General features: G+C 37.6%; 1 pseudogene; it reads left to right on the plus strand.

The window, feature by feature from the left end:
* Positions 1 to 261: 261 nt before the first annotated feature.
* LOC100686131 lies at positions 262 to 7,570 on the plus strand (annotated as a pseudogene).
* The last annotated feature ends 4,298 nt before the right edge of the window (positions 7,571 to 11,868 follow it).

The following is an 11,868-nucleotide window of genomic DNA, read 5'->3' on the forward strand; positions in this document are numbered from 1 at the left end:
AAATAGTAAATGCTTAAGGGAGGCTTTTTGTTGCTACTTGTGGTGGTAGATAGAAACAAAGAGCCCTTGGATATCTAAGCCTGGCCTCTGGAATTAACTGCCATTCAATAATTATGTATAGTAAAGGAAGCCCTTTACTTTTACTTTTGCTTCTCATTTCAACTGTAAAATCCACACAAAACACAGATGCTGTTTCATGACTCAAGTGCTCTTATTAGAAACCCTCACTTAAAGGTGATTTATCTGTACCTCTAGAACTGCATGGGCAAGTTAGACCAGCAAGAACATGGTCCCTGTATAGGAGCAAAGGGAGAAGGCTGTGAGGCCAAGAAAATTGTAATATATTCTGTTCTTTAAATGATGCCTGTAATATCCAGAGGCAGATCTATATATTACTTTTTTTAGCCACCTAGTAATAGTGGTGATTGTGGTGAAAGCTCTGTTTCAAAATAGGAAAAAATAGTTTGAAACTCTTGTCATTTTGCATTTGATCAAAATATTACCTATGACATGGTTCCTTTTTGTCTCTAGGTCTTGAAATTATGCTGCTAACAAAAGTCAAAGTTATTTAAATCTATGAGTTTATCAATCTGTACAAAAATGGAATTTGAAGTTGAACCCTGTCATTCGACAAAATATAAAGATGTGATTAAGTATAAAGATATATTATCATCCTCTGTGAACATCTCAAAGAGTGCCTTTGACACTAGCGGAAAAAGCTTTGTTAAGATTTTATCTTGTAGTCTGCTTAGGGAAGAAACTAAGAAACAGCCTGAATGTCACACTGCTATGGAATTTCAGGAAGGCAAAATACCTGGAGACAATTGGATACTTTTTACAGATTAATCTGAAAAAAGAGGGAAATATTTCTAGTGTGCCTCCCCTTCAGGCTTTGCACCTAGAAAATGATCCTCAGGATTTTATCATGCCTCCAGTTATGTTCCTTGAAGGATATTGGAGATTTATGTTCTAGAATAATTGCAATTCCAGGATTCAGGATTTAGGGTCACTAGATGCTGCTGAGGAAAATGTGTCATTAATGAAAAGATAATTAAGTGATGAGAGGCCCTTCAAGTTAGCTTGATAGAAGAATATAGCCCACTTAATTTGACCTCATGAGAAAGACCCAGGGAAATAATCAACTTAACACTATTCTCCTCTCTCCTTCAGATCTCCTGCCAAATAGAAACTGGAGAGCCTAGCATCCTGTTGATGTAATCCATACACATTAGCCTTGCAGGGCAGAAAACAGGATGGAATCTGGAGGGGTAAACTAAAGGTATCCAGCATAGTAAACTTGCCCCACTTTTCAGAGGGTCTACTTTCCCAAACTCTAATTAATTGTTATTTGTCTAAAAAAGCATTTCAATTAGATCGCTGAAACAATATTTTAAATATTCTTCTCTTGTAGGAATACATTTCATAAATAAATATTATTTAGGAATAAATTTTACAAATTTGCAGAACATTGTGAATGCGGAACATGTGTGACTATACACAAAACATGCACAGAGGGATCCCTTGGTGGCTCAGCCGTTTAGTGCCTGCCTTTGGCCCAGGTGTGATCCTGGAGTCCTGGGATTGAGTCCTGCATCAGGCTCCTTGCATGGAGCCTGCTTTTCCATCTGCCTGTGTCTCTGCCTATCTCTCTCTCTCTCTCTCTCTCTCTGAATCTCATGAATAATAAATAAAATATTTTTAAAAATGCACAGACATAAATCATTATTGTAATAAGTGGAAAGATATTCTTTAAAGATAAATTATACATTGCATGAGACTATAAGTGTTTGAGGGATGGTGGTAACACAACAGTGGATTTCATCAACCTTACCCTCTTTAAACAATTCATCACATAGTACTCACATAAATCTTTGGACAAGACTGAACCTTAGGGCAAGATATCTCAAGCTTAAATCTCTGGTTTCTTATAATCATGTTAGTATGTATGTAGTATGTACTCTGAATAATCTTTAAGGTATGGAGCAAGGTATGCTATGGTAAGGTATGATACGGGGAATTTCACAGGCCTTTGTGTGAGCCTTATGTGATGACTTCAGCATTTTCACCAGAAGAAAATAAATAACTGACTGAGTTTTAAGTATTGGCAAGGGTTAAGAGCAAAACTGGGGAATGCTTGAACTCTTGATAGTAAAATTCTTCCTGTAGGATATCAAATCAATGTCATCAATTTTGATAATAAAAGGCTGTAAAAAAATGTGAGAGAAAACCATGAGAGTTGATATACTAATGTGTGCAAATATTTACTGTCTTCCACTTTGCCTATGGAAGGAGAATACTTTCCTGCCCAATGAATGACTTTGGATTTAGGTCATGATTTTTTTGACCAATTAAATGTGAATAGAAGTCAGAACATGCCAAAGACACTTTGAGAAACATTGCATTTTACTATGGATCTCTCATTTTTTGTCTACCTTGAGAATGAGCATGTTCATAAAAGGGCTGCTCCTTCAGCCTGAAACCTAAAATGAAAAACACATGTATCAGATTTCAGCCTGTCTAAAGTCTGGAACCATGGCAGAGTAAAAGCACCATGAACAAGGAATAACCCTTTGTTGTAGTTAATAAGAAATTTGAGATTGTTTCATTTCTCTAGTAAAGCAGACTAATACAGTCTCTTTTCATAGAAAACAAGATCTAATGATTGTAAATATTTATGCCCCCATCTTGGGAGCACCCAAATATATAAAGCTATTAACAAACAAAAAGAAACTCATTGATAATAATAGTAGGGGACTTTAACACCACACTCCTGCAACAGACTGATTATCTAAGCAGAAAATCAACAAGGAAACAATAGCTTGAATAACACACTGGACTAGATGTACTTACCAGATATATTCAGAACATTTCATCCTAAAGCAGCAGAATACACATTCTTTTCAAGTGCACATGGGACATTCTCTAGAATAGATCGCAAATTGGGTCACAAATCAGGCCTCAATAAGCACAACAAGATTAAGGTCATACCGTGCATCCTTTCTGACCACAATGCTATGAAACTTGAAGTCAACCACAAGAAAAATATTGGAAAGATCACAAGTACATGGAGGTTAAGGAACATCCTACTAAAGAATGAATGGCTCAACCAGGAAATTAAGAAATAATAATAAAAAAAAATACATGGAAGCAAATGAAAATGAAAACATGCTAATCCAAAATCTTTGAGATGCAGCCAAAGGGTTCATAGGAGGGAAGTACATAGCAATGCAAACTTTCCTCAAGAAGAAAGAAAAATCTCAAATACACAACCTTCCCTTATACCTAAAGGAGCTAGAAAAGGAACATAAACAAAACCAAAGCCAACAGAAGAGAAATAATGAAAATTAGAGCAGAAATAAATGATCTAGAAACTAAAAAAAAAAAGTAGAACAGATCAAAGAAACTAGGAGATGGTTCTTCACAAAAAATAAAAATAAATAAATAAAATTGATAAACTCGGGATCCCTGGGTGGCGCAGCGGTTTGGCGCCTGCCTTTGGCCCAGGGCGCGATCCTGGAGACCCGGGATCGAATCCCACGTCGGGCTCCCGGTGCATGGAGTCTGCTTCTCCCTCTGCCTGTGTCTCTGCCTCTCTCTCTCTCTGTGACTATCATAAATAAATAAATTTAAAAAACAAAAAAAATAAAATAAAATAAAATTGATAAACTCCTAGCCAGACTTGTCAAAAAGATAAGAAAAAGGACCCAAATAAATAAAATCACAAATGAGAGGGGAAAAATAACAACCAAAAACATGAAACGACAAACAATTATACAAGAATATATGAAAAACTATATGCCGACAAATTTGACCATCTGGAAGAAATGGATAAATTCCTAGAAACATATAAACTACCAAAACTGAAATAGGAAGAAATAGAAAACTTGAAAAGACCCACAACCAGCTAAGAAATTAAATTGGTAATCAAAAATCTCCCAAGAAACAAAAGTCCAGAGCCAGATGGCTTCACAGGTAAATTCTACCAAATGTTTAAAGAATTAAATACCCACTCTTTTCAAACAACTCCAAAAAATAGAAATGGAAGGAAAACTTCCAAACTTATTCTATGAGGCCAACATTACCCAGATTCCAAAACCAGACAGAGAATTCACTAAAAAAATAACTATAGGCCAATATCCCTGATGAACATGGCTGCAAAAATTCTAGCCAGTTGAATCCCAAAGTTCATTAAAAGAATTATTCACCACAGTCAAGTAGGATTTATTCCTGGGCTACAAGTGTGGTTCAATATTTGCAAATCAGTGTGATACATCACATTAATAAAAGAAAGGACAAGAGCCATATGATCTTCTCAATAGATGCAGAAAAAGCATTTGACAAAGTACAACAGCATTCTTAATAAAAACCCTCAACAAAGTAGCGATAGAGGAAACATACCTCAACATTATCAAGGTTACATATGAAAGACCCACAGTTGATATCATCCTCAATGAAGAATGACTGAGAGTTTTTCCTCTACTGTCAGGAACAAGACAGGGATGTCTACACTCACCACTGGTGTTTATTTTTTAAATTTTTTTAAAAAAATTATTTATTTATTCATGAGAGACACAAAGAGAGGCAGAGCCATAGGCAGAGGGAGAAGTAGGCTCCTCACAGAGAGGCCGATGTAAGACTTGATCCCCAGACAGGGATCATGTCCTGACCAAAGGCAGATGCTCAACTACTGAGCTATCCAGGTGTTCCTCACCACTGATGTTTGACACAGTACTGGAAGTCCTAGCCACAGTAGTTAGCAATCAGATAACAAAAAGAAATCAAATGCATTGAATCAGCAAGGAAGAAGTCAAACTTTTCACTATTTGCAGATGACATGATACGCTATATAGAAAACCCAAAGACTCCACTAAAAAAATTACGAGAACTCATACATGAGTTCAGTAAAGCTGCAGGATACAAAATCAATGTACAGAAATCTGTTTCATTTCTATATACCAATAATGAAGTGAGGAAAGAGAAATCAAGGAGTCAATCCCATTTACAATTATACCAAAAACCATAAGATACCTAGGAATAAGTCTAAAAAGGCAAAAGATCTGTACTCTGAAAACTATAACGCACTAATGAAAGCAATCAAAGATGACACAAAAAAAGTGGAAAAACATTCCATGCTCATGGATCAAAACAACAAGTATTGTTAAAATGTCTATGCTACCCAAAGCAGTCTACACATACAATGCAACCATTATCAAAATACCATCAACATTTTTTCACAGAGCTAGAACAAAAAATCCTAACATTTGTATGGAACCACAAAAGACTCCAGATAACAAAATTAATCTTGTGAAAGAAAAGCAAAGATAGGAGGCATCACAGTTTCAGACTTCACGTTATATTACAAAGCTGTAGTCATCAAGACAGTATAGTAGTGGCACAAAAACAGACTTATAGATCAATGGAACAGAATAGAAAACCCAGAAATGAACCACAGTTATAAGGCCAACTAATCTTCAACAAAGCAGGAAATAATATCCAATGGAAAAAAGACAGTCTCTTAAATTAGTGGTGTTGGAAAAATTGGACAGCAACGTGTAAAAGAATGAAACTGGACAACAAAAATAAATTCAAGATGTATCAAAGACCTAAAAGTGAGACAGGAGATCATCAAAATCATAGAGAACACAGGCAATAACTTCTTTGATATTGGTCATAGCAACTTCTTACTAAATATGTCTCCTGAGGCAAGGGAAATAAAAGCAAAAATGAACTATTACGGTACAATTTTATGCACAGCGCAGGAAACAATCAACAAAACTAAAAAGCAACCTACAGAATGGGAGATGATATTTGCAAATGACACATCTGATAAAGGGTTAGTATCCAAAATATGTAAGGAACTTAAAAAACCAAACATCCAAAAGAAGCAAATAATCTAGTTAAAAGATGGGCAGAAGACAGGAATAGACATCTTTTCAAAGAAGGCATACAGATGGCTAACAGATAAATAAAAATATGCTCAACATTACTCATCATCCCCACCTAGAAGCAGCTCCTCGCACTCCTTCTGGAACTTCTGTCAGGTTCAGCCTCCTTGCCTCCACACCAGCCTCAGCAGCAGCCTCCACCATGCCATCAGGGTGACTCAGGAGTCCTACAAGGTGTCCACCTCCGCTCCCCAGGTCTTCAGCAGCCACTCCTACATGACAGGGCCTGGCTCCCGCATCAGCTCCTCCACCTTCTCCTGGGTGGGCAGCAGCAGCCGCAGCTTCCGGGGTGGCCTGAACAGCAGCATGAGTGTGGTCGGGGGCTACGACGGGCCCGGGGCATGGGGGGCATCACGGCTGTCTCAGTGAATTAGAGCCTGCTGAGCCCCCTTAAGCTGGAGGGGGACCCCAACATCCAGGCGGTGCGCACTCAGGAGGGAGCAGAGCCTCAACATCCAGTTTGCCTCCTTCATCGACAAGGTCAGACACCTGGAGCAGTAGAACAAAATCCTGGAGACCAAGTGGGGCCTCCTGCTGCAGCAGAAAACCAGTCGGAACAACACAGACAACATGTTTGAGAGCTCCATCAACAACCTCCGGAGGCAGCTGGACACCCTGGGGCAGGAGAAGCTGAAGCTGGAAGTGGAGCTTGGCAACACGCAGGCGCTCGTGGAGGACTTCAAGAATAAATACAGGATGAGATCAAACTGCGTGCAGACAGGGAGGATGAATTTGTTCTCATCAAGGAGGATGTGGATGAAGCTTACATGAACAAGATGGAACTGGAGTCCCGCCTGGAAGGGCTGACCCACAAGATCAACCTCTAAGAGGAGATCCATGAGCTGCAGTCCCAGATCTGGGACCCGCCTGCGGTGCTGCCCATGGACAACGGCTGCTCCCTGGACCTGGACGGCATCACCGCCGAGGTCAAGGCCCAGTACGAGGACATGGCCAGCCGCAGCCGGGCGGAGGCCGAGACCATGCACCAGATCAAGTACGAGGAGCTGCAGACATTGGCTGGGAAGCATGGGGATGACCTCTGCCGCACGCAGAGATTTCCGAGACGAACCCAAGCATCAGCTCCGGCTGAGATCCAAACCCTCAAAAACCAGAGGGCTGCCCTGGAGGCTGCCGTCACGGATGCCGAGCAGCGCGGGGAGCTGGCCATCAAGGATGCCAATGCCAAGCTGGCCGAGCTGGAGGCCGCCCTGCAGCAAGCCAAGCAGGACATGGCCCGGCAGCTGCGAGTAGCAGGAGCTCATGAATGTCAAGCTGGCCCTGGACATCGAGATCGCACCCACCGCAAGCTGCTGGAGGGCGAGGAGAGCCGGCTGGAGTCTGGGATGCAGAACATGAGTATCCAGACGTTGACCACCAGCAGCTACTCAGGTGGCCTGAACTTCCTATGGGGGCCTCACAAGCCCTGGCCTCAACTATGGCCAGATCTCCTTCCAGTCCAGCTTTGGCCCTGGCGGTGCCTTCAGCTGCAACAGCTCCTGCAAGGCTGTGGTTGTGAAAAAGATCAAGACTCAGATGGGAAGCTGGTGTATGAGTCATCTGACTCCTGCCCAAGTGAACAGCCACCGTGGGCCCTCCCAGCCTCCTTGCTCTTGTGGCCCCCATAAAGTCTTTGGGGGAAGGCGCTATGCAGGGGAGCCTTGCCTACCAGAGACCCACCTAAGGCTCAGTCCCAGTCCTCAGCCTACCCTTAGAGGGAGTCTACTGCTCTGGGTACCCCTTCTTGTCCATGCCCCCAACTGAAAGCCAATTCAAGTGTCTTTTCCCAAATAAAGCTGCTGCCAGTCCCCCCCCCCAAAAAAAAACCACATTACTTATCATCTGGGAAATATAAACCAAAACTACAATAAGATATCACCTCACACCAGTCAGAATGGCCAAAATTAACAACATAGGCAATGACAGGGGGTTGTGAGGAAGCAGAGAAAGGAGAATCTTCTCACACTGTTGGTAGGAATGCAAATTGGTGTAGCCACTCTGGAAAGAAAGATGGGAGATTCCTCAGAAAGTTAAAAACAGAGCTACCCTATGATCCAGCAATTGCACTACTAGGTATTTATCCAAAGGATAAAAAAATATTGATTTGAAGGGATACATGCATCCTAAAGTTTATAGCAGCAATACCAACAATAGCCAAATTATCAAAAGACTCAAATGGATAAAAAGAAGTTATATATATATATATATATATATATATATATATATATATATATACACACACACATATTACTTTTATTATATTATTAATTATATAATATATAATCATGTATATTATATATAATTAATATATGTTAATATAATGTGTATATGTGTGTATATAATATATATGTATATAATATATATATATATTAGTCACTGAAAAGAATAAGAATGAAATCTTGTCATTTGCAATGATGTGGATGGAGCTAGTGAGTATTATCGTAAGCAAAATAGACCAGTCAGAGAAGGACAAATACCATAGGATTTCATTCATATGTAGAATTTAAGAAACAAAACAAATGAACATGGGGTGAGGTGTAAGAGGGACTAATCAGAAACAGACTCAACTATAGAGAACAAAGTGAGGGTTATTGGAGGGAAAGTGGATGGGGAGATGGGTTAAATGGGTAATACATATAGAGAAGGGCACTTGTTATGAGCACTGGGCATTTATTGATATAAGTGATGAATCCCTAAATTCTATACCTGTAACTAACATTACACTGTATGTCAATGAATTGGAATTTAAATAAAAACTAGAATAAAAAAGAAAAAGAAATAAATATGGCCTTTTATAGACAAATTTGGCTTTGATATTTAGAGATTTGAACAAAAGTACTACATAATTCAGTTAAAATTATGTCCAATGGTTTCAAAAATTGACATAAATGAAAAAAATAACATTTTCACTGGTAAATAAGTAAGGAATTTATTTTTTTAAATTCTCGCTAATAATAGATATGCATATGTACCTGAGTAGACATTCATTCATCAAATACTCGTTAGTACCGTAGTGAATAAGTCTCCTTCCCATACTCTTTGCTTTGATCAATGAATAAAACAAACTCTCTGCCTTTATGGAGTTTAACTTGGTTTGGGTTAGAGAGAGACAAAGTAAATATTGTTCTTGATTGTTTGGTCAAGCTAGAGTCTGATGGCTTTTTATATCTTAATTTTAACATTTCTCTTTCTTTGTGATTAGTATTCTCTGGAGAGATACACTTAGTATTTGCAATATCCTATTCCACATTGGATTAGTTACATATTGTAGTGTAACAAATTACCCCAAAATACAGTGGCTTAAAACAACAAATATTTATTATCTTACACAGTTTTGGAAAGTTAGAAACCTGGAAATGATTAGCAGGATGGTTCTCTCTTAGGGTTCTCACAAGTTTATAGTCAAATTGTTGGTTGGTGCTCCAATAATTTTAAGGCTTGATTTGTATTGGAGAATTCAATTCTAAGATGCTTGACTTGGTTGTTGGCAAGAAGCCTCAGTTCCATTCTAGTCAATGACAGATGACTTCATTTCTTTGCCATTAGGGTCTATCTACAGAGATATGTATACTTATAACATGGCAACTTTATCTGTAATTTGTTTTTATTTTCAGATGTTAAAAAGATAATTTATTTAGTTGAAGTAAAATTGACATATTACATTATATTGATTTTAGGTATACAACATAATAATTTGATATTTGTATTATTGCAAAAATCACTACTATAAGTCTACTTAACATCTGTCACCATACATAGGAATAAATTTTTTCTCATGATGAGAATTTTTAAAATGTACTCTCTTAGCAACTTTCAAATATACAATACAGTATTATTAACTATAGTCATCATGCTGTACATTACATCCCATAACTATAACTAGAAGTTTGTACCTTTTGACCATCTTCACTCATTTTGTTCATCCCCAGCTCTGCCTCTGGTTACCACAAATCTGTTCTCTGATCTATGACCTTATGGGTTTTTTGTGTGGTTAGGTTCTTTTTTTTTTTTTTAGGTTTCACAAATAAATGAGATCATAGGGTGTTTATCTTTCTTTGTCTGAATTGTTTCACTTAAGCATAATGCCCTCAAACTTCATCCATGTTGCCCCAAATGGCAAAACTTCATGTTTTATGGATAAATAATACTACATATATATATGTATAATGTATGTATGTATATATATAAATACTACACACACTATATGTGTGTGTGTGCGTATATATATATATATATATATATATCCACTCATTTTCTTTATCCATTCATACATCCACTGTTTCCACAGCTTGCTTATTAAGAATAATGCTGCAATGAACATGAGGTTGTAGATATCTTTTGGAATATATATTTTTATTTTCTTTAAAGTTAGATCTATAAAATCATCACCAAAACTGATGTCATGGAGCTTACTGCCTACATTTTCTTCTGGGAGTTTTATGATCTCAGATCTTATGTTCAAGTCTTTAATACACTTTAAGTTAATTTTTTAGTATGGTGTAAGATAGTGGTCCAGTTTCATCCTTTTGCATGTTGCTGTGTGGTTTTTCCAACACCATTTATCAACATGGCAGACTTATTTCCTTTTTTACAATTTGTATAATTTTTATTTCTTTTTTTTTCTTGCCTTATTGCAGTGTCCAAAACTTCTATTAAGTTTAATGACTTAAATGATCAAAACAGCCATTCTTGCCTTGTTCCTAGTTTTAAGATGAAATTGTCTTCAACAATTAGGTATGATGTTAACCATAGATTATTTTTTCTTAGAAATTGTGGATCAAGTAGATGTAGTTCTCCTCTTTCCCAAATTGCTGAGGTTTTATCACCAAACATTGAATTTTATCAAATGCTTTTCCTGCATCAATTGATATGACATTATGATAATTCTTCTCTAGTTTATTAATATAGCGGGCTATACTGAAACAACCTTACGTATGTGACTAAAATTCCAGTTCGACATAGTGTGTAATACTTTTTATATTATTAGAATCAGTTTGCTAATATTTTTGTTAAGAAATAGGGATCCCTGGGTGGCGCAGCGGTTTGGTCCCTGCCTTTGGCCCAGGGCACGATCCTGGAGACCCGGGATCGAATCCCACGTCGGGCTCCCGGTGCATGGAGCCTGCTTCTCCCTCTGCCTGTGTCTCTGCCTCTCTCTCTCTCTCTCTCTGTGTGTGACTATCATAAATAAAATAAACTGAAACTTTAAAAAAAAAAAAAAAGAAATTTTGTAAGTTCATGAGAGATAGTGGTCTATACTTTTCTTTCTTTGTACTGTCTTTGTTTTTTGTACCATGGTTATGCTGGGTTTATAATATGAGTTGGAAAGTATTCTCTCTTTTATATTTTGGAAAAGCTTATGTAAAATTGATCTTAACTTTTCTTTAAATGTTTTCTTTAAATGTAACTTTTCTTTAAAATTGATCTTAACTTTTCTTTAAATGTCAGTGCAAAATACTGCACTGACGCCATCTGAAAATAGGCATTTTCTTTTCAAGAGTCTCTTAATTAAAAATTCATTTTTTGAACTGGTTAAGGACTATTCAGGTTATTTCATGTTGTGTGATTTTAATTTTTAGTATTTTTTTCTGCTTCTTTTGAGTTTATTTTACTTTGGTGAATTAATGATAAAATTTTAAAATCCTGGGCTAAAATAGAAAAGAAATAAAATCTACAAAATTGAACCCTGCTATTCCCACAGGCCTTTTTTCTGATTTTCTGAAAGATGACTGAGAAATCGAACAGAGCTTTTGAGAGCCTTGTGGGCTTAGGAATATAAAAGTTGGATTCCAGATCCCAGAAAAAGATGGGATTGAGGAGGAAGTTTTGTATAACCCTATGTTTTTAAATGAATCCTGAAAACCTTAGGCCACAAAAGTAAGTGTAAATTCATCTCCTCCCCCCTCCCCTCCCTCTTGAAAGTGGT

Source organism: Canis lupus, chromosome 13, assembly GCF_011100685.1.
Source record: "Canis lupus familiaris isolate Mischka breed German Shepherd chromosome 13, alternate assembly UU_Cfam_GSD_1.0, whole genome shotgun sequence".
In the NCBI taxonomy this organism is placed as follows: domain Eukaryota; kingdom Metazoa; phylum Chordata; class Mammalia; order Carnivora; family Canidae; genus Canis; species Canis lupus.